This window comes from Macaca mulatta, chromosome 6 (genome assembly GCF_049350105.2).
Source record: "Macaca mulatta isolate MMU2019108-1 chromosome 6, T2T-MMU8v2.0, whole genome shotgun sequence".
NCBI classification, from domain to species: domain Eukaryota; kingdom Metazoa; phylum Chordata; class Mammalia; order Primates; family Cercopithecidae; genus Macaca; species Macaca mulatta.
Genome location: NC_133411.1, coordinates 114,062,370 through 114,087,009, shown reverse-complemented (window position 1 = coordinate 114,087,009; position 24,640 = coordinate 114,062,370).

Genomic DNA, 24,640 nt, shown 5'->3' with positions numbered 1-24,640 from the left:
TTGCATGTGAAGTTATGAGAAAATCTTAAGATGGTCCAGGGTAATTACCATAATTCTGTATTGCTAACAATATTTTACAAGACAAATAAAATGAGTTCTGTGTTTGACACAAATGCATGATTAATGCCATTAGTTATTGGGGATTTTAAAAAGTGTATCAGTAAAACTTAAAACCATATTCTAAGCATGTTAAAAGGTATGATTTATAAAGTCAACATATTATGTGTTTTATAATATGAAATAATATTCTTCAATTATTTTGTCATTCAGTTATTTTTATGGAACTAAACGGACAATCTACTATAGTGCATTCTTTAACAAAATATGATTAAGCAGTATATGATGGTAAGCTAGCCACAAAAGGATTTATTAAGTTTTTCAGGAACTTGCAACACTATTAGGGGGCTATCAGGCACTGCAGTGATGTGAATAATGATTAACAACAAAAGGACATGATGAATCTTACATAAGAATTACTTATGATTCAAATACACTCTTAAGATTCAATTTTTATTGTAGTAAATGGTACTGTGTAATTTCAAAAGGCAATGAAATTAAACAAATTTGCTCTCAAGTGTGTAGAGTGGCATCCAATTTTAATCACCTCTGCACATCAAGAATTACATGTTCAGGAAACATGTATCAGCCTCTTCCAGCTACCTCTCAGACTTACCTGGTGTCCTGACACTGTTATAATACAAAATTTAAATAATTGAAGATAATGTGATGAAGGAGGACTTTTTTATCTAAAGATACTGTGATAGCTCTTGGCTTTGAGTACCACATTTAATTTGGGAGTACTGATTAATGTACCTTCAGTTTATTAAGAATTGAAGACTGTTTTTCTCTTCTGCAATGGTAACATTGATTACTACTCTTCTTGTTCTTAGGTAAATACATTGCACACATCTTTACATTGATTTTATGACAGCACTGATCAGTCTCTGAAATGACAGTTTGAAAATTGGAAAACAATATTTCAAAACTATATTTTTCAAGAAAAAAGTGATAGTAAGAAATCATAGATTATTTTAACCTTACATGTTAATTCTGTAACAATAGTTTTCAATTCTGGCTGTGCATTAAATTTAACCTTTACTCTTTACAGGATCTGGGATTTTAAAAAATATAGATGTCTGCTTTTAAGATTTGTAAACGTGACACTTCTGTATTAATCTTTTGCAGGACATTTTCAATCCACATTTAGTCTCTAAATTTCATATATGTTAATTAAGTTGTAGCTTATTTTCTTCCTTGAAGTGTATTTTTTGTATATAAATATAGCATAGTATAACTATCCATTCTCTGTTGAATAGAGTTTTGAAGTTATCTCAGTGCCAGCATCTTACCATAATAATGTTTCCATGGACATCTTAGTACATGTCCGTGATATGTACACCTAGAGATTGGATTACTGAGACATAGTTGGTGCATGTTTAACCACAGAAGATAATGCCAGATTATATTTTTGAAGATGCTACTGCAGTTTACCTTCCTATAGCAATTGTGCCTGATGCTCTAATTCTTTAACGAAATGTGAACTGGTAAGACCTCTTATTTTCTTTTGCAATTATAGTGGGTATAATAACCTTAATGTTAATTTACAATTTCCTGGTGAATATAAAATTATGCTTATTATTTATTATATACTTATAAAATATATTCTTACTGAATTTAGTAATGTTTTATGTTTAATTGTGAGTTCAAGAGCATTTGTTTAGTTATTATGCTTTATAGACATTATATTGTCTACAAATGGCTTCATCATATTTCAATATTGAGAGTAAAAATTATATATTGTATTTAATTGAATTTTGAGGTATAAAAATTATTTATTGGCTTATTTATTTTGAGGACTGACTTGCTTTTTATTCAATGTCACAATCTCTACAATTTAATTAGAGTGTTAATGAATAATTGGACCATTTGCCATTAATATAATTTTGGATATTATAGGATTTAAGGCTACTATATTACTATTACTATATGCCTTCTTTTGACACTATGCATTATTTGTTCTTTTTCCTTCTTTTTTGAATAAGTAAATTATATTTATCAATCAACTTTATTTTATAGTCAATTAGATTTAAAATTCATTTTAACTTATGTTAATGAAAATCACCTTTGATATATTATTTTACTTCACATATAAGAAACTTAGAGCAGCATCATTCTATGTATCTCCCTTTATTTGTATTAATGTCATTATTTATTTGCTTTTTATTACACATGTTAGAACTCTCATGATTTATTATTAGTATTTTTAATGGTCAATTTGGTTTTAATAAATTTAAACAAATTATTTTACTATGTATTTATAATTTCTGCCATTTTTCATCCCATCATGTGTACTACTTTCTATCTGCAACTCTGTTGATTGTCTTTAGTATACACTCAGTTTAAAATTTATTCTTTTCTGGAAATAGAAGTATGGCTTGAAAGTCCTCTTCTCCCCCAACAAACCTAAACATTTTGAAGATGTTATTTTGTCGTTTTCATGTGCATGTAGTTTCAGATAAGTCTGCTGTTTTGAATATCTGTGTTACACTTCATTATACTTTAAAGATTTTCTTTTTGTCACATGTTTGCACCAATTTGATTATGACAGGATATAGTTTGATTTTCTATTGTCTAAGTTATATGATATTTCTGGATTTTTGGTATTTTAAATTTTAATCAAATTCGGAAAACTATTTTTCTTTATTTTTTCATACATATTTCTATATCTCTTTCTTTCCAGTTATACTCAATATTAAACTTCAGTTACACATAGTATTAGACAGTTTGTAATTGTTTTACAGGCAGTGAGTCTCTGTTGTTGTTGTGGTTGTTGTTGTTTTCTCTCTCTCTGTATTATTCAGGGTTCTCCAGACAGATAGAACCAACGGCATGGTTGGATAGAAAGATAGATAGATGATAGATAGATAGATAGATAGATAGATAGATAGATAGATAGATGGATGAAAGGGAATTTATTAAAGAGTTTGGCTGATGTAACTATGGAGATTGAGAAGTTCCATGACAGGTTATCTGCAAGCTGGAGCCATTGGCATACTGGTAGCATAGCTCAGTTCAAGCCCAAAGACGTGAGAATTAGAGAAGCCAAAGATGTAACTCTCAGTTCAAGGGCATAGACCTGAGAACCTGTGTGGCATTGTTGTAAGTCCTGGGGTCCACTGGCCAAGGAGCATAGAGTTATTGTCGACGGACTGGAAAGAAAGATTATATTCCACTTCTGCACTTCTGGTACCAATTTTTGTCTTAGTTTATATTCCGTTGCTTGTAACAATACCTAACACTGTGCTCGCTCTCTCTCTCTCTCTCTCTCTCTCTCTCTCTATATATATATATATATATATATATATAGCACATATATATATATATAAAGAGGTTTCGTTAGCTCATGCTTATTAAGGCTGAGAAGTTCAAGGGCATGGCTCTGGCTTCTGGTGAGGGCTTTCGTACTGTGTTATAACATGATAGAGAAGGTCAAAGTCGAAGTGGACACATGCCAAAAAACTTCCTGATGATTGTCCTAACTTTATGATATCCCACTATCAAGGAAACGAATACATTTATCTAAGAATTAATACAATCTCACCAGAGTGAGAACTTGCTCACTACTGTGAGAAAGGCATAAAGTGATTCAAAAACAATCTGCCCCCCATGCTTCAAACACCTCCAGGTAGGCCCCACCCAAACACTGTCACACAGAGGACCAGATTTTAGCATGAATTTTGGTGGAGACAAACCATACCCAAACTATGTACTTTCATTGGAAGAAATTCTCTTATGTCTTCATCTTAATAATATTTGCTACTATAGTGCATAAGCTACTGCATATCCCATCCAGTAAAATTTTCATTTGGTATATTTTATATATAGGTTCTAGAAATTCCATTTAGTTCTATATAATGTTTTTTTTTTTTTTTTTTTTTTTTTTTTTTTTTTTTTCCCCTCAATGTTTAGATTCTCCTTAGAATAATTGAAGGCTGTTTTAATTTCTGGTTTAAGGTCCTTATCTGCTAATTCTATCACTTGTGGGTCTGCTTTTATTAACTGATTTTTTTTTTTTTTTTTTTTTTTTTGGTTTTAGGTCCTATAGTTCTGCTTTTTATAAACTCTATTAAATTTTTATTACATACTAGATAACATGATGTTAGCTATTGTAAGTATTATGTTGTTTATTATCTCCATTTTATTTTCCTTCTTTAATGACTGATAAACTTAGTTCTGTTCTCTTGCTGCTAATAAAGACGTGCCCGAGACTGGCTAATTTTTAAAGGAAAGAGGTTTAATGGACTCACAGTTCTACATGACTGGGGAGGCCTCACATTCATGGCAGAAGGCAAAGGAGAAGCAAAGGCACATCTTCATCTTACATGGTGGCAGGCAAGAGCACACGTGAAGGGGAACTCCCATTTATAAAACCATTAGATCTCATGAGACTCATTCCCTACCACAAGAACACAGTATGGGGGAAACTGCCTCCATGATTCAGTCATCTCCACCTGTCCCTGCCCTTCACACATGGGGATTATTACAATTCACGGTGAGATTTGGGTGGGGACACAGCCTAACCATATCAGACTTAGTCCCAGCGAACAGTTTAGTTGGTCTTTTCAAAGCACTAAATTCTCCATGTCATTGATAATTTCAGTCTGTCAACTAACATGTGAACTTTTTGAAATTTCCACTGAATGCCCAATGATTTCAACAGTGCTCTTCCCTTTGGATAGTGAGAGTTTCTAAGTCCTTGCTTTTTGTGAGCTTTTGAAATTGCTCATCTTAAAATTCTGCAGTATTTTTAAGCTCTGTATTGTGAAGTTTCATCATAAGCATGACTGATTTAATACTCAGCCAATACTCAAAGCAATTTTGGTATAGATTTTTTGTTGATTTCTTCTCCATAACTTCCTCTTCTCATAAAACATGTCTCAAAACTATCAGCTTCCTCAGCCTTGACAATCTCAAACTCCATTTCTCCAAATCATCCTGACTGCCAGAATTTTTATTATGTTTACTCCCTGTACTCATAGTCACATAAGTACATCCATCCAGAATTCTGAGGTAATTGTGGGACTTATCTCATGTTTTTTCATGTCACATAAGGATCACAGTTTTTGACTACTCTTAGACCATTATTTAAAACTCTTGTTTCCTTTCCCCCAGTTTTATGGTTGTTTATAGTTTGAAGGTTCCTTTCTGCTTTTTCTTCATGGCCAGTCGTAGAAGTTTGTGTACATTTGCTTTAACTTACACCCTCAAGTAGGTCATTAGAATTATACATCTCATTAATATGTACAATGGGGTGGGGGGTTACTAGCCTTAAAAACTTCTAATCGTGAAACCAAGCATCAGATCTAAGTACCACAATAACACTGCTACAAAACAGTTATTTGTTAGCATAGAGGCTATTAATTTTATTTTTGTTTTTTAATGATTAGTGTTCATCCTGTGTGTATTTTAAAGATCCACGTATCCTTGCATGAAGTGGATTCAAGTGCCTGGTAGGCCACCAGATTAACACTTTTGAGTGGCATTTTATGTTTAGTCCTTGTCTTGGCCTTATGTGCTTTTAACACACAATGAAAGATTTTATAGCACTCTCAAAATATGTTTTGTCATTTATGCTATTAATATGTTGTTTCTAATTCTGATGTACCATTCTTGCAGAGGGCATAACTGGCACCATGGATAGTGTATCATTGACTATATAGAGTGTAGACTGGTTTGATGATTGCCGATAAATGGTGGGTTGTGTCATAAAATCACATATTAAACACAATTAATTACAAAAACATTGTAGTAACAAAGAAACTACAACTTACCATGACCTCTAAAGGTTGCTCCTTGTTACACAAAAGCCTGACAATTATAAATGGCCAAATTGTTTACACAACAACTTTATAGTAGTTAGATAGATACACATATCTTTATATTTTTATATATGTATATAAACACAGAGATATGTAGGTATATTGATACATCTATCCATCTAGGGTGTATATGTATATTCATAATAAAATTATAATGCCCATATCCCAATACTAGAATTCTCAGTATTCTGGAGTGGCATACACGTTTGTATTTTTTAATATATCTACAAGTTATTCTGTTACAGTCAAGTCTAAAGATAATAGAACATTTTCAAGAGACCTAACAGATAATATAATTTGACTCCTTTTTAACATAAGAAAGACGAATTAGAGGATTTTTTTTAAGTCACTCAGCCAGATAGTGTGAAATTTGGTTTCTAAGAACTTTCAATTCATTTCATTTTTCTTATACCATGCAAATCACATCCTTTTAATTTATAGATTTGTTGATGAATAAATTGACTAGATACAATGTTTTATGTTATAATTGTGTTTCTGCATGAATTTAGTTTCCCCTTTTAATCCAGTATTAGTATTTTCATCAGTTGTTATTTTATCTGCTGAGTAATAGCAAGAACAAAGAAGAAATACCTTAGGTGTTAAGTGCCATTTTTAAAGACACAATTTCAGTTACATTATGCTACTTATCTTCAATTTAAATAATAAGAGTACATGAATTTATATTGTGACTCATTGTCATGTAAATGTATGAAGAGTTCATAAATTTAAATGTTTTTCAGACAACTGTTTGACCTGTTGTGGAAAGTTTTTCCTCAGGGGGAACTCATCTACTTCACATTTGATAACATGACACTTTCTGCATCTCATTGTCATATTTTAGAGGAAAAAAAAAAAAAAAAAGCATACCATCCTTGTGAGAACAGAATGCAACCAACTGGTAATACTTTAATTCTAGTTTGAAAAATGAGTTGAGCTGGGCATGCCATTCAAAGCTCTAGCTCCCTGAAATATGATTTTAGCAAATAAATTTGCTGAACAATAACAATGATTGGCATGAATTCCAACAACAAAAAATGGACACCAGGAAAGCTTAGAGGTTTTTTTTGCTTTATTGTAACATGTTATTCAGATATTTGAAAATTCATTTACTGTTTACTTATGCATTTTAAATCAATGAAAAGAACATCTTAATATAAGCACTTCATATTAAATCCTGAAAATATGAATATTCAGAAGGTATTGACAAGCAGATGGTCATTCTGTATATTTTAGTCAACATTCTGGACTGAGGCTTTTGCTTCAAGGTTCAGAGAAAAGTTTTATTTTAGTTAGTTTGAATATAAAAATAACAGAAAGAATGTTGATGGAAATTCAGAGAAACATAAGACCATAAATCCTAAGTATTGTATTATTAAAAGTCTAGATGACTAGTTTAATGTGACTAACTAAATACTTTTGACAATTTTAAGGATGAAAAATCTCAGTAGAACTGAGAAAACTTAGTTTGGTACCACCTTAAAATGAGAAACAATGTGCTCTATACTTTTTAAGCAATCTTTTAAAAAACTTTGTATTATAATACACATGCAGAAGAAACACACATCATGACATGCACAACTTGGTACGTTCTGTGAACTGAATATATTCATACAACCAGCAATAGATTAAGAAACAGAATATTACCTGTAACCCAGAAGCCTCACGTTCTCTTCCAGTCAAAATCAGATTTCAGGAATGACTTCTAACAACCCAAATTAGTTTTGCCTTCTTATACTTTATATCTGAATAGATCAGAAAAGATGTCTTCAGTAACTTATGAACATCACAATGTTTGGGAGACTCTGCCATATTTTGGAATGTCATGGTATTTGTTTGCCACAACTTTCTTTCTATTTTAAATAGACTAAACAGTATTAGTGAGAACATTTTAATTCTTAGAATTAAGACCCTATATCTGAAGTGAACAATCTAAAGTAAAGGTGAATAAAGAAATCTTAGTGCTATTACTTAAGAAATGATACCTCAAGATACCTTAAAATACCTTAAACACATATTAAGTGATATCTTAAAAAAAGATATGTAAGCCTTTGAAACAACAATTTAAAGACTGAATATAACATTGTGCTTCTTCAAAAGGTAGCCTTTCATAGTATTATTTTAATATCAACTAAAGTAAATGTTCTGTTTAAAAATCATTTTCTATAAAAAAGACAACATTTCCAGAAAAAATAATGCAGTCCTTAATGTTTGCAATAAATGAAAATCAGTTGGTCTTCTTTTTATAAATATAGTTAAATGATGAGTATTATAACTTAAAAAGCCAACACTGCTGTCAATGTTTTGCTGAAAGCATCTAAGTTCATAAGAAATAAATAGTTAATAAAAGTGGTGCTTTATTCACAAATTGAAAATTATGGCCCCGTTTTCCATGAACAGGTGTCCACTGTGAATGAAATACCATGAACATTTGCTTTTTTATTGATCTCACTGATTTCTGTTTTAATTTTGTTTCTCTAGTAGGAGTGAGCTTTTTATGATTACTATTTCCATCATTAAGAGTAAAATAGAGGTGATTTTACTTGGCTGCATGAATCCCTACAGACAAACTCCCCAACCATGCCTACTTACAAAGTATGACATTAATATTTATTACATAGTAATTATGACAGTATTATTATTACGTGAAAAATGCAATACGTTACCACTTTGTGCTTTATAATAGATTAACAAAAACATTTTGTTAAATATTCAGAAGAATATCCAACCTTGAACATCTTATGTCTTTGTTTATTTATTTATTTATTTATTTATTTTGAGACAGAGTCTCACTCTGTCTTCCAGGCTGGAGTGCATTGGTGCAATCTCGGCCCACTGCAACCTCTGCCTCCAGGATTTAAGTGATTCTCCTGCCTCAGACTCATACCCAGCTAATTTTTGTGTTTTTAGTAGAGATGGGGTTTCACCATGTTAGCCAGGCTCATCTCAATCTCCTGACCTTGTGATCCACCTGCCTCGGCCTTCTAAAGTGCTGGGATTACAGTGCCATCATTTTTACTAAAACACAGTTTGTGTATTTACATGGAAGATTAGCCTGGGGTTTAAATAAATGTCGTTTTTTACCCTACTAAAGATGGATGTTACCTTCAGCTTTTAGTCATAATGTTTGTTCTCACTTTTAACAATCTCTACTGGAGGTAGACATTGGTTACAGTTGCAGTGCCTACCTCCATGCCTTTCTGGCAATAGGGCTTTAAAATACATTTGTTCTGCTACTGAGAACATTTATCTTGAACAGAAAACATTTTCACTTTCTAGATTAAGAAAAATATTTGGAAATTTTAAGTGATGTATTACCTAATTCACTCTGGACATTTAATTCTGTCAAAATCACCCATGGCTTTGTTAGTATAAAAGTAAAAGAATTCCAAAATTGGGAAGCACTGTAGTTTCACACTACAGTTTTCACCAACGGTGTTGCTTGATATTTTAGGATATTCTAAAGTTCTCTATAGTTGCTTTCACAAATACTTTTACTAGACATTTTTAAATTAAAACTTATCTGTCATTTTTAAAGAAGAAAACAAACCAATATTACATCCTTCGTGAATATTATTTTTAATTTTATTGTAAACATATTAACAAATTAATAATTCACACCTATGATATTTAATAAACATGACTTCATCCAATAGGAAATGAAGTTACTACAACAGAAGCCTTGACACCTGTGCTGAGTGAGGATTGCTCCTAGCAGATGAGCTCAGGACCAAGGGCTAGCTACCTTTGAGTTAGGCTGGTGGAGATTCTTCTGTATTCTTCGCTTTTGCAATCCTTTCCTCATTGAATATAGTGCTTCCCAAGTTTTCAGTGGAATGGAAGTAGCAGAGACTACCATACCTATGGACAACTTTTCTCCAAGGTACTATTCCTCAATTTCAACTCCCCAGACAACACTAATCTTTATGTCTCCCTGAACTCCTGATCCCCCAGTTTTCTGCACTGTTGTCTGTTCTCTTCCTCTTTAATGAATATATTCTAGCTTCTCTCACTTTTCAGGTCCCCATGGCTTCATTGCCTAATCAGCACAATTATTACAGAGATCAGTGGAGTGGGGTCTTTGCAGAGAAGCATAGAGATATTAACATTTCTTTCCTGAAGGGCGTGAGAAACAAAAGAAAGAAATGCCCATTAAAATATTAATTGTCCCAGCAGTTTGGGAGGCTGAGGTGTGTGGATCACAAGATCAGGAGTTCGAAACCAGACTCGCTAACATAGTGAAACCCCGTCTCTACCAAAAAACCACAAATTTAGCCGGGCATGGTGGCTGGCACCTGTAATCCCAGCTATTTGGGAGGCTGAGGCAGGAGAATCACTTGAACCCGGAGGCGGAGGTTGCAGTAAGCCGAGATGGCACCACTGAATTCAGCCCAGGTGACAGTGCAAGATTCTGTCTCAAAAAAAAAAAAAAAAAAAAAAAAAATCTATATAGATATATAGATATAGATATAATTGGTCTCAATTGATATGAGATCAATATAAATTGATCTCAATTGCATTTTATCCCCAGTAAATCTTTGCATACCCCAGCAAAAAAGGCAACAAAACACTTTGGTTCACAAACTCTACTGTCTCCACCTGATGAAGGAATGTTAAAGTCTTAATCACCAATGTGAAAAGGGCCTTTAGTAAGCTAATTACTTTTAAATGAGATCTTAAAAGTATTGGCCTAATCCAATAAAACTGGTGCCTATATAAGAAGTGATAACAAGACTGTAGACACAGAGGAAAGGCTATTCAAGGACACAGTGAGAAAGCTGCTGTCTGCAAGCTAGGAACAGAGGCCTCACCTGGAAACCAATTATTCCAGTACCTTGATTTTGAACTTCCAGCCTCCACAACTGTTAGAAAAATAAATTCCTGTTAGTTAAGCCACCCATTCTTTGATATTCTGTTATGGCAACTAGAGCAGACAAATACAATATGGTTGCTTTGTGAATTAAATAAAATAATATACCTGAAACACAAGATATATACATAATAAAGAATCAATGCATGTCACTGATGATGGATAGAATATTTTAGCTACATCATAACCTCATTCCTCATACATTTTTCTTGATGTGAATAATATGCCATCTTTATCTGGTTATCTCTTTACAGGAATGTTTCATTATACATTTTGATGTATTTACTTAAAATACTAATAACCAGAGTTCCTACTTTTTCTTGTTTCTCTTTTGATAACTTGCATTTTTCTAAAATATTATCAATTTCATTTGAATTGAAAATTATAGCTTGAAGTTTATCAAAATTATGTATTTTATTTTCTTTAAACATTCATAGGATTAGCAGTCATAATTTGTGTTTTCTTTTTAGCTTGATCAGTGTTGCTGTGACTTTGCCAAATTTATTAGCTTTTAAGAAGAGGTAACTTGCTTTTATTTATTTTATTTAAGGTATCTTTGATATTTGTTTTCTTAATTCCTAATCTTATCTTTTTATTTTTAAATTGTATATGTATTTCTCTACTTCTATGTTGATTTTGCTGTTTCTTTTCTAACTTTTTAACATAAAAACTTAACTCACTAATCATCAGTTCTTTTTCTAACTGATGTGAGCACTTACAGATATGAATTTCTCTCCAGGCACAGTTTTGGCTGCATCTCATATGTTTTGATACATTGTAGCTGCATCATCATTCAGTTAAATACATTTTGTTAATTTTCATTGTGATTTCAATCTAAATCCTTTTAAGTGTAAAGGGTTAAAACTAGTCAATAAGAACATGTTATTCAGAATAAATACCATTATTACCTGATGAGGAATAGGTGTCATATGGAAATATTAGAAATGAGAAAATTCTCTGATATCTTTAACTTACATCAAACATTTAATAACTTAATTTGAATTATCTTAGTTAGACTTTTAAAATATTTCTATGAATATTAGTCTGTTTGAAATTTTTTTTCTGATTGAAATGAGTGTTTCATATTTTAATTAAATAGTAACAAAACTGTTATTTTCATCTTTCATTTATTATTATTTAGATGAAATAAAATAAAAGGAAATAATTATAAAATAAAGATAGTTAAATACTATCAGATATTATGTAATTCATTGACTGTGTTGCTATATTTGCTATACCAATTATTTTTATTGATACAAAATAGTTTACATATTTATGGGGTGCCTATAATATTTTATTACATTCATGGACTGTGTCATAACCAAGTCAGGGTATTTGTGGTGTCCATTGCCTTGAGTATTTATCAACTCTATGTGTTGGGAACATTTCAAGTTCTCTCTTTTAGCTACTTTGAAATTTATAATAAATCATTGTTAAGTATAGTCATTCTACTTTGCTATCAAACATTCAAACTTGTATCTCCTATTTAGCTGTATATTTATACCCACTGACCAACCTCTCTTCATTTCCCCTCCCACCCACACACTCTTCCCAGCCTCTGGTATCTATTATTCTACTCTCTCTTCCATGAGATCAACTTATTTAGCTCCCACATATGAGTGAGAGCATGCAATATTTGTCTTTCTGTGCCTGGATTATATCATGTAACACAAAAGCCTCCATCTTTCTTGCTGCAAATGACATGATTGTAGTTTTTTTTTTTTTGGTCACATAGTATTCCATTGTATATATATATATACCACATTTTCTTTATTCATTCATCTGTTGATGAACAGACACTTAGGTAGATTCCATATCTTTGCTATTGTGAATAGTGCTGCAATAAACATGAGATTGCATGTATTCCTTTGATATACTGATTTCTTTCCTTTTGATCAAATACTCAGTACTGAAATTACTGGGTTATGTGGTAGTTCTATTTTTTTAGTTTTTTGAGAAAGTTCCATAACTGCTTTCCATAGTGGCTGTACTAACTTACATTCCTGCTGACAGCATACCAGTTTCCTTTTCTCCACATCCTTGCCAGTATGTATTAGTCCATTTTCATACTGCTATGAAGATATTACCAAGATTGGGTAATTTATAAAGAAAAAGAGGTTTAGTGGGCTCGCAGTTCCACATGGCGAGGGAGGTCTCACAATCATGACAGAAGGTGAAGGAGGAGCGAAGACATGTCTTACATGTTGGCAGGCAAGAGAGCCTGTGCAAGGGAACTGCCCTTTATATAGCCATCGGATCTCATGAGACTTACTCATTATCACAAGAAGAGCACAGGAAAATCTGACCCTAGTGATTCAATTACTTTCCACTGGGTCTCTCCCAGGAAATGTGGTGATTTTGGGAGCTACAATTCAAGATGATATTTGGATGGAGACACAGCCAAACCATATCACAGTGTCTCTTACTTTTTGTCTTTTTAATAGTAGCCATTAAAACTGGGATAAGATAATATCTCAAATGAAATATGTCTTTCATTAGCATTTCGCTAATGATTAGTGATATTGAGTATTTTTTTCATATATGTGTTGGCCATTTGTTTGTCTTTTTTATGTCTATTCAAGTCATTTGTCCACTTTTCGATGGGATTATTTAGTTTTTCTATTTGCTATTGAGTTATTTGAGTTTCTTCTTTATTCTGGATATTAGTTCCTTGTCAGATAAACAGTTTGTAAATATTTCTCCCATTAAACAGGTTGTTCCTTCACTGTTGATGGTTTCCTTTGCTGTGCAGAAGCTTGTAGTATAACATAGTCCCATTTGTCTATTTTTGTTTTTGTTGTCTATGATTTTCACGTCTTAGCCATATAATCTTTTCCTAGACCAATGTCCTGAAGTGTTTTCCCTATGTTGTCTTCTAGCAGTTTTATAGTTTGGGGCCTCACATTTAAATGTTTAGACCATCTCGAGTTAATTTTTGTATATGGTGATAGATAATGGTTTAGTTTTATTGTTAATTTTCTCAGTATTATTTATTGAAGAGGGTGTCCTTTCCCCAGTGTATGTTCTTAGGGCCTTTATAGAAAATGACTTGGCTGTATATATACGGATTTATTTCTGGATTCTCTTGACTTTCCATTGGTCTATGTGTCTGTTTTTATACCAATACCATGATGTTTCAGTTACTATAGCCTTGCAGTATATTTTTTAACCGAAGGTAGTGTGATAGCTCCAGATTTGTTATTTTGCTCATGATTGTTTTGGCTATTTGGACTCTTTTTTGTTTCCAGACAAATTTTGGGCTTGTTTTTTTTCTAATTGTGTGAAAAATGTCATTGGTAATTTGGTACAGATTGCATTGCATCTGCAGATTGCATTTTAATAATATTAATTATTCCAGTCCATGAATATGAACTGTGCTGTGATAAACTTTAATCTTAATTATATTTCATAAAAGTTTATTTTAACTTAAAATTGGTGCTTATTTCACACTCCCTACAAGGCAAATATATAGTTGCCAGATAAAGTCAACCAATTATGAATTAATACCTAAAATGTAAGGATTTTATCAAAACACTGACTGAATTAGCTCCACTTGCACTAAAAAAAAAAAAAAAAAAAAAAAAAAAAAAAAAAAAAAAAAAAAATTGAGACTTTAGTGGTTAAAATCATGGGCCTCGATACTTAAAGTTTGCATTCCAATCTCAATTTTGCAACTTAATAATTCTGTGATGCTAGGCATTTAAATAATATTCTATAATTTTCTTATCCAAAAGAGGAGACATAGTAATTTTTATATCTTGTATTATTATGAGGTTTAAATAATGTACATAAAAGCTATCATAGTGTCTTACAAAAGAGATACTTCAATATAGATTACTAAAACATGCTTAGTTATGTAAAATTTATTTTACATAATTAAGTACACATTTATTTATTAGATGTTAATGTAGTTGAAATACAGTAGAATATTATATTGTCTATTTTAGGGGTGGACAAAACCTTCTTTCAAATTTTTCTCAGTTATGTTAATCACTGATGCTGAAATTCAGGTGTATACAGTGAACATGACACAGTTTAATCAGGAGATCTGGATTTAAATTACAGTTCTTTCACTTATTGTATTATTGAATGAGGTTTTAGTCCACGGAATTTTGATCATGTATGAAATAGGGAATATGATATCTGCCTCATAGATAAGGTGGAAAAGATAAAATGACATTCCTTAAAGAGAGAAAGAGAGAGTGCAATTTTCATATTTTAAATTTTCTGTGATTTTAAGGATCTAAGTGTTCAGATTCTCTGGATTGAATTTTCATGAAATGTTTTTATTAGAATACAAATCACCAAAGCAATATAAATATTTCATTAAATTTTACAGATAATTATTAAATATTAGAAGCTGCATTTTTATTTAAATTCTATCTCCTGATTTGGATTAGGCTTCTTTGTCAAATAACCCATCTGTCTAAGAAGCAGTTTTATTACTGCTAGAATGAGATGTGTTTGCTTCAGCATCAACTTTATTACTATTTTCTTTCATACTCATAAATATAAGCATTGAGAAGATTTGTTCACATAAACAATGGAAATAAATGGTAAAGTAAGAAAAAACTTGCCTAAATCCTTAGGCAAGAGAATAGATTTTTCCACTTTTGGCACTAGCCCTGCAGGCTACTGAATATATTGTGACTGGCATGTGGACATTTGTTTATTGGTGACCTCTGTCTGGATGACTCCGTTCTCATTGTCTCTTTCTCCTGCCTGGAATTACATGGACAATTTTATGCCCTTCTCTGTTCTTTAGTTTTTGTTACTGTTAAAGCTATGAAGACACATTTCTTTGACTGAATTTAAAGGTGACAGTTAAGAAATGTGAAAGATTTTATTTCTGCTTTCTCCCAAATATGTCGTTACTTTGGCTCAGTCGTTCTGAGACCAGACAAACCAAGTTTCCAAGAATTAGTAAAATTCTTCCCACTATCAACATTATTCATTACTTCAACAGTATATTGAAGCTGGCATTAGATTTTGTATGTATAGGAACAAAAGTACATTTGATTTGTCTAAAAATTAGAAGTGTAAATATTTAAAAATTTAACAGAAAAATCCCATGTTAATTATTACAATATATAGTTTGTTTACATCTATCCAATAAGTTTAAATATTTAGGGTTCTTAGTTCAATAGTTTTACTGATTCTAAAATTATGAAAGATTGTTCTAAAAGTTGAAAAAAATAAAGTTTATCTACTCTTCTTGTGCTTTCATAATTATTACAAAATAATTAGCATTCATAATTCAATATAGTACAAAATCATTGAGTTTTATTTATAATTTAAATTATAATAAAAGTTAAAGCTTGAGGGAACTTAGAGTTTGTGAGGTCCAACAATTCCACATAAGGTAAGAAAGTGGTTAGGTTGAATAATTTGTTCAAGATCATTGCTGTGTAGTAGTAGTAGTAGTAGTAGTAGTAGTAGTAGTAGTAGTAGTAGTTGTAGTAGTAGTAGTAGTAATAGGAAAAAAAAAAAGTCTTGGCCTGGTGCCGTGGCTCACGCCTGTAATCCCAGCACTTTGGGAGGTCAAGGCAGGTGGATCACTAGGTCAGGAGATCAAGACAATCCTGGCCAACATGGTGAAACCCCCGTCTCTACTAAAAATACAAAAATTAGTGGGTGTGGTGGGGTGTGCCTGTAATTTCAACTACTCGAGAGGCTGAGACAGGAAAATTGCTTGAACCAGGGAGTTGGAGGTTGCAGTGAGTCAAGATTGTGCCACTGAACTCCAGCCTGGAGATAAAGCAAGACTCTGTCTAAAAACAAATAAACAAACAAAAGTTTAAAAACTTTTGATTTATTTAGAAAAGTAATGCGAAGACCATTGAAATGATCAAAGTATACAATGCATGATGAGTTTGTGACAGAAGAACTGGGAAAAGTTTAGACCATAAAGACATTTGACTAAAAAGTTGTCATTTTAATAGATAAGGACACTACTGAAATTTTGAATCAGATAATTCCTTGTGATAGTGTAATACTTCTATGCATTATGAGATATTTATTACTATTCTTGGCCTCCACTCACTAAGTGCAAGTAGTATTTCCACACATACTCCATTTGTGATAATCAGTACTGTTTCGCGATATTGTCAAATATGGTGCAGGGACAAAATCAATCCTCATAGAGAACTACTGATTTACACACAAGTAATGGCTCCTAATTTTTTTAAAGAAATATCATATGCTAAGATTTTTTATTTTTTTCCAATTGTACTTACAAAAGCATTAAAGAAGATTGTATGTGAGAATGTTATAGTCAGAGAGACTCACTAGAAAGTGATTTTAGAACTGAAGATGAGAGTATGGTAAATCAGCTTAGAAGGATGCTATAAAAAATAACTAAATAAAATTGATATAATGAAGATGATGTGAAAACTCATTTGTTATATTTTCTAATTTTAATCCCAATATGGCATTATTTTTACAAGTTTAGAAATGAGAATTCAAATGAGAAAAGTTAAGAAAATTGCCCAGCATAAACCAGTAGATTATAAAGATAAAATAAAAGGTAAAACTACCCTATCCACGTTTTATAGATTTGAAAGTCTGTTATTATTTTATATTACAACACCGCTTCTATAAAATGTTGTGTAGACAGTTATATTTATAGATCTAGACTAGTTATTCAGATTTGTTGAGTTTTCCTACAGTCTAGCATCTGACACTTTGTTTTCCCTAACTAAAAGTTCATACCTTAACTGCCTCACATATTTTTTGTGTGTACACAGTTTTTCCTTTTATTCATCTTCACATCTTTTTAAAACAACTTTATCATTATTTTCTTCCTTACCTTCCAACCTCTATCAAGCAAATTGCCTAATTCAGACTATAAAAACAGCAACAGGATAACATATATTTTAAAAATCACTAATTTTTTTTTTTAAAGCACAAGCATTAATTAGGGCAAAGTTTGTGGGTTTATGTTATCAATATCATGCCCACTGCCTCATGGTCTGTCTAAAAAAACACTGTGTTGTTTGGAAATTAGTTTAAGCAAATAAATGTGTTTTCATAATCATGCCTTGGAAAATATCTGTATTGGTGAGCAACTTTTGTTATAATTAACATGTTCTTGGTCTAGAATGACCTAAATAAATAAGTATATTCTCAAATCTTATGTTTAAGGGCCACATTTTGATGGCAGATGGTATCGGTTTAGGGGTTCAATGATGTCCATCAAACATCTCATTGATTTCCTTTACCACCATGGCTGGAAGATGACTGATGAAGATCCAATGTATTTCGTTAACAATCACAAGAAGAAGGCAAAAGAAAGAGTATAAATTATTTCAATTAATTTCATGAGAAAAAGCAAAATTTTCGTAGGAGCCTAAACCTCATCCAAGGGAATTTGAAAATATTTTCTTTTTACAACTTCTGAAGTGAAGACATGTTTGGAAGCGTAATTAGGGAATGAGTGTCAGTTAGCCAGACTCAAAAGCTGTTGATGTAGTTGTTTAGTGAGTCTGTTTGGTTTCATGGGGAGAATATTTGAAATGCTAAAGATCATAATATTGTCTATCTATTTGGTGACAAGGGTGATGCTAAATAAATAATTGACGTACATATGAACAAAGAACGATCTGGCTTTAATAGAATTTCCTAATCTTAAGCAAGTTCATCAATAAATATTATGTAAATCTTAGATAATATTATACCCATTAAACCAATAAGCATCTATTATACTCCTTATTTTATGTAACGCTGCTTGATAGATCCAAGGTAAGGTTTTATTTCACAAATATTATGAAGTTCAACATCTGTTTTTGTGACTTTTTGTTTAGCCTAAGAGCGTTCCCAAGAAGTCACATTGTGAAGTTAAATCCTATTTTCTTTTAGAAACTTGTGAACAATAAATCAGGGCATTAAATTTGGTACCTATAAGCATATATTGACTGATGCCTGCTAGGAGACTAGTAATTTGCCACACTTTCAAAGCAATACTCTTTAAATATTTATTTAGTAGGAACAGTACTGGCACTTTCATAGATAACTTACTTGTTTCTATTTAGAGGTGCTGTCAAAGGCAGAAGTGAGAAAATTTGGAATTTTTTTTTTTTGTCTGTTATGTAGGCACATAGATCCCATAGAGTTTAAATGGCATTATATTTCTGGTTTATTTCAGTAAGGTGTTTAATGCCTTTTAAAAATTGGCATCATAGAAACAGCTAAGCTAGATAGCTTCTTTGTCTAATTTCATCTACAAAGTATTGGTGGAGGGTTTCATTCCTCAGTTCAGATTGTCTGACTACTTTTAGCAAGCCATCTCAGAATTATAGTCTATTAGTTATAAAACTAAAGATCAGCAGGTATTTGGTTTTTTAAAATACTATCGAATTGGGTACTGCTTATGGTCTTTGAATTAGTAGCTTCATCATCATCATATTCAAAAGATCCCAAGCTTTTCCCTTTCAGCCAGTAAACATCTTATCTCTGTCTTTGACAGTTGACTCATTACTCAGATATGCTTCAGAAGTGTTCTTAGTAAGCTGCTTCAGTTTTCCACATTTAGAAAAGAAAACCAGTTTTATATCAAGGATGCTATGGATATTCAAGTAAGAGTGAGTTTTTTCTGACAAAAATTTCTAAAGTTTATGAAAGCCAATTATAAGAGGAAATATAGGTAAAATCAATTTATAAATTAATATGTATGAAATATATTATCAATCTTTCATTATTTCTGAATGTTTATGCATTATCTTCTTTTATTCCCTACATATTGAATGCAGACTCCATAAGGGAAGTACTTTGCCATTGTTGTGGTTTTTATTCTTCTACCTTAAGCCTCTGTAACATTGCCTGTCACATAGTAGGTACACAGTAAAATACTTATTAAAAGAAGTATGTGGATACATAAATTAATTTTTTAAAATATACTACATCTACCTATACAAACAGATGTATTGTACATATGTAAAATTAAAAGCACACTTGATATAATACTAAATATATTATTTTTAAACAAAAAACTTAGTATACTCTGATAATTTTCAGATATGAATTTATTTCATAGAGATAGTACATTTTAAGGCATAATTAAACTGAACTGATTAGAAAATTAAAGTAGTTAAAAATGTTCTAAGGCATCGTGTAACATATATGTGAGGTATAAGATATTTTTTAAAGTAACACAGGAAGAGGTTTTCATGAGTATCTCTCATGTTCAGGGGAGAAATTGTAGTCCCCGAGAGGTGAGGTAGCTTGCCTAAGTTTCTACATCAAACTTACATGAGAATTGGTAGTTATTACAAGCAGGCAGTTAGTACAAATCAGAATTTAATATACAGACTAAGAGGCAAATACAAAGAACCATGGTTAAGTTAATTTTTTCTTAGGCTTGAGGCCAAACTTGCACGTGGAGATGCGGAGAATGATACTGAGGTCATTGGTTGTGAGGGAAAGATAGAAATACACAGTATGGGGCAGAAACAGCACTGAGAGCAGAAAAAGATATAAAAGAAAAAAACGTGTAAACAAATAGTCATGTGAAGGGAATGGTAGATGTCCTTAGGGCAAATACCACTAATGTGTCATTGAGGCAAAAAATAGTCATCTAAGCTAGGAGTAATTTAGGAGTAAATTAGAGGCTCCACAAAGAAAAGATTTATAAGACAATGATACAGAACAGTGAGCCTTGGGGTGGAAAAGAAATGGTGAATAGAATCTAACCAATGGTGAGGGCCTGTGAATGTTTGCATTATATCTGGATTGTTGCAGGTTTATGTAGGGAAAAAGATGAAGATTTATGATAAGAATGTGTGGATGACTACAGTTAAGAGTGTACCTTAGGACTCTCACTTACAGGTAATGTAAACTCAAATTAAAAAAATAATGCAAGCAAGAAATCTCTTGCTCAAATAACAGAATATTTCATTAGTAGAGCTGTTTCCAAGCATGAATGATTTTACATGATCGAAGATTACATCAGAAAATTATTTGTCACTCAGTGCTGCTTGCCTCTGTATTGCTTTTATATCTCTCTGCTCCTGGCAAAGAGGATGATTTAATTCTATTGGTTTGGCAAACCTACCTGAAAAAGAGTGCTTAATATCCTATAATTTTGACCCAAGTGTCTGGATTGAGTTTATCTGGTTTGGCATCTATCTCGTAATCAACATTAAATCATTCACTGTGGCCAGGAACAGCCAGGAAGTATATTCTCCCATCCACAATTTCAAAGACTGAGATTAGGATTAATTGTTTCCCAAAAGAAAATTCAAAGGAAATAGATGATAAAATAATAGATGCATACTGCAAGGTTTACTAGTTTAAGTAAATGTATCTGTAAAACATGAAAATTTTTAAATCACCATGGGTTAGAGCCTTTAGAATTGCTAAAGTAAAATATATTTTTGGGCACGTTTGCTTCCGGGGCACTATTAGAGTAGATGCACATTAATACCAATTATTCAGTGATACTTGTTAAAGCTTGGTAAGGAAGTCTTTATTCAGGACCATCAGGATAGGTATAGAACCACTGCAATGAGGTTTTGCAGTGGGAGAGGGAAATTGGGCTCAACTCTGAATACAACGATGGCAAGTACGAATTTATGGTTGAGGAACAGGTTGGGGTTCAATGAATGAAAAATCACTAAGAGGAAACGTAAAGGATAAGTTGAATTCTGAATAAACCTACCTAACAGGATTCTTGCAGAAGACAGGACAGGCTGATCAGACATCCAGTAGAGGATGGCAGAGCATAAGGAACCTGACCAGATATTAAGGGTGATGAGATATCAAGGGTACAGGATTTTTGTTATATTTACTTAGCAGGGTTTTTGCTGAAACTGGATTTTACAAGGAAGTGCACAGATGAACCCTGGAGAAGTTTTAGAAGACTAAGTCAATTTTGGTCCAGCAGAGAATCTTTGTTTTGAGGTCCCTAGAATTGCATAAGGAAAATATTGTTTTCATGTAAGTTGGCATCAGTGAGAACTATTAACGTCCAAGACTATCAATAGAGCAAACAAATTCAGATAAGAAAACATAATGGACAGTACCACGAGAGAACCAGGTAGGGTATAGATACTAAAGGTGTGATTTTAGAGATACAGCTAAGTAAGTACAGAGGAAAAAAATTAAGCTGTAGAGATAGAAATGAAGACAATGTGTTCAGACCAGGCACGGTGGCTCATGCCTATAATCCTAGTGTTTTGGGAGGCCAAGGCAGGAGGATTACTAGAAGCCAGGAGTTTGACATCAACCTTGCCAACTAGTGAGTCACCCCTCTCTACCAAAAATAATAATTTAAAAAAAGTAGAACAAAAGAATTAGTCAGGCGTGGTGGCATGTGCCTATAGTCCCAGCTACTCAGGAGAGTGAGGCAGGAGGATCTCTTGAGTCTGGGAGTCCCAGGGTTCAGTGACTCTGATCACACCATTGCACTCCACACTCCAATCTGGGCAACAGAGTAAGACCTTGTCTGTAAAACAAAACAAAACCAAAACAGATATAAAATACAACAAAATGTTTTCAGAGGGAATAAAAATCTTTGAGATGTCTGCCTATCACAGTGCCTACTACCAGGTAGATTGCAAATATAATTAGTTTAATTTATTCATATAAGGTAGAACATTATAAAATTCAATGAGGATTTTGTTGGCAAATAGGTACTCTGGAAAGATAATGGATGGTAGTGCATTCAAACAATAATAGATCCTACTTCCAGAATATAGGACAGATGAGGAATGGAATTCTGCCCAAGCTTATGACTGCTGCTGGAGCCGAATAAAGAAAATATGTATAAGGAAGATAGGCATAAAACCTAGAGCAATGTTCATTTCTTTCAGAATGGGTCAAAGCCAAGGCTACTTTGTAGAAATGGATTTTCTGGAAAAATGGAAATAGGCAATTTCTCTTAATACTCTTATTGAAAAAATATCCTATTTTATTAGGGTAATGATAGGTGATAAAACAGGCCTTTCTTCCTCTCCCATTTATTAGTGTATATGAATGCACGAAACCCTAGTGATAATTGACATAAAAGGCTCATAAGCATCATTAAAATCTTTCTTACCAGGCAGTCATTTTAATTTTACAAAACCAGCATTCTTGTTAAAATGATATTACATTAAAATGAGTTTTATTGTACTATTTGAAAAAGAAGTATAAAGACAGTTTTTTAAAGAACATGAGCATGGTGGTACAGAATGCAGTTTAGGATTTGGTGTATACTCAGAATAAATGTAGAAAATGAGAGTAACTAAATATTTTAGTTTGGAAAACTGGTAATAATTTTTGTTTTCTATTTTTAATTTCCTAGAATCTCTATTCCTGAAACTTTTAAATAGTTAGGATCACTGGAAAAGGAAGGAGTATGACTAAAATCTAAAATGTAGGTTAGGCTCTAAAATATCACAGAAAATGCTGAATTTGGCAAATATGCATATTTTGTTCCTGGCAATCATAACATATAGTTTTATCATTTACTGCTTGATCCTCTAGTGGATAATTTAGCAAGTGCCCTTTCCAAATAGTTTATCCTAAGTACACATAATAATATCACTAATTAAAATGTCCTATTAATGTCTTCATTTTATTTCATAGCTCAGTTATTTTTCAAGCCAGGTAGACTAATGTATGCCTGTTACTAGCTTAAATTTTGAATCACATCCAATAATAATTCATATTAATTCTATGCCATTTCCAGCTCTGAACTAACTCCATATGCTGAAGACTTTAAAATGCTCTCCTACTCTGCTTCTTTTATGTTACAAATTTTGTGACTTTGCCAAATACAGTCTCAGATGCTTAGATCTTATCTGACAGCTTTTATTTATGTGTAGTTAGATTATAAAATATCTTCTATTCCATATTTCTTCAGTTGTGTGTATTATGAAACTAATTTATGGATATTTTATTCAATCATTTAAATTTTATTTAAGTTAGTTTAATCTGCTAATAACTATGACTGAAAAAATATGGCAAGACTTTATGGTACTGAGATCACAGAATCTAATCTATGAGGTAGGAAGAGGAGGGAGGAGATGAGTACTGGCAAGAAACAAAGAAAATCCCAATATAAACCACAGTCAGACTTTCCGTGCCCTTAATATGTACCTCACTGATAGATTTAAGCCTTAGATGTATGTCAATATGTTATTAATTTTATATTATTCTAATAACTTGTTTAAAATTAAATTTTTAAGAACTTAAGATATTTCAGTATAACATTTTTAGGAATACTTTGCCAAGTATAGGATTCAGGAAACATTGAGTCATACCTACATGAGGGGTCTGATTTCAGTGGACTTTAGGAGCAATGATACTAATATGGGGAAGGTGTGTGATGCTCTTTAGATCGCCAAGCTATTTTACATGACTTAATTCACTTCAGATTCACAAGACAAGTTTGCATGACCTTGGCAAAGCCACTAAACTTTTAAGGTTGTCGTGTGTGTGTCTGTGTTTGTGTGTTCAATTAATGAGGGTTATGGAATAGAAGATTTGGTACCCCTCTTTTCAATTGTAGCCCAAATACCAATGGCAGACTGAATACCTGTAACTGAAGTTGTGGACCTGATTGGTGTAATGGTAATTCTGTCTTTCTTGACATTGATTCTTACAGGAATTTAGGCATAGTCAGTAAGTATAGGACATCCCTAGGACCATATACCAGTTCAAGGATGGGCATGAAATAAAGTTCTACGTGAACCTAGAGAAGTTTGCTAAGTGCCTCTGGAAAATTATATATATATATATATATATATATTTTTTTTTTTTTTTGAGATGGAGTGTCGCTCTGTCGCCCAGGCTAGAGTACAGTGGTGTGTTCTCGGCTCACTGCCAGCTCCACCTCCCGGGTTCACGCCATTCTCCTGCCTCAGCCTCCTGAGTAGCTGAGACTACAGGCGCCCGCCACCACGTTCAGCTAATT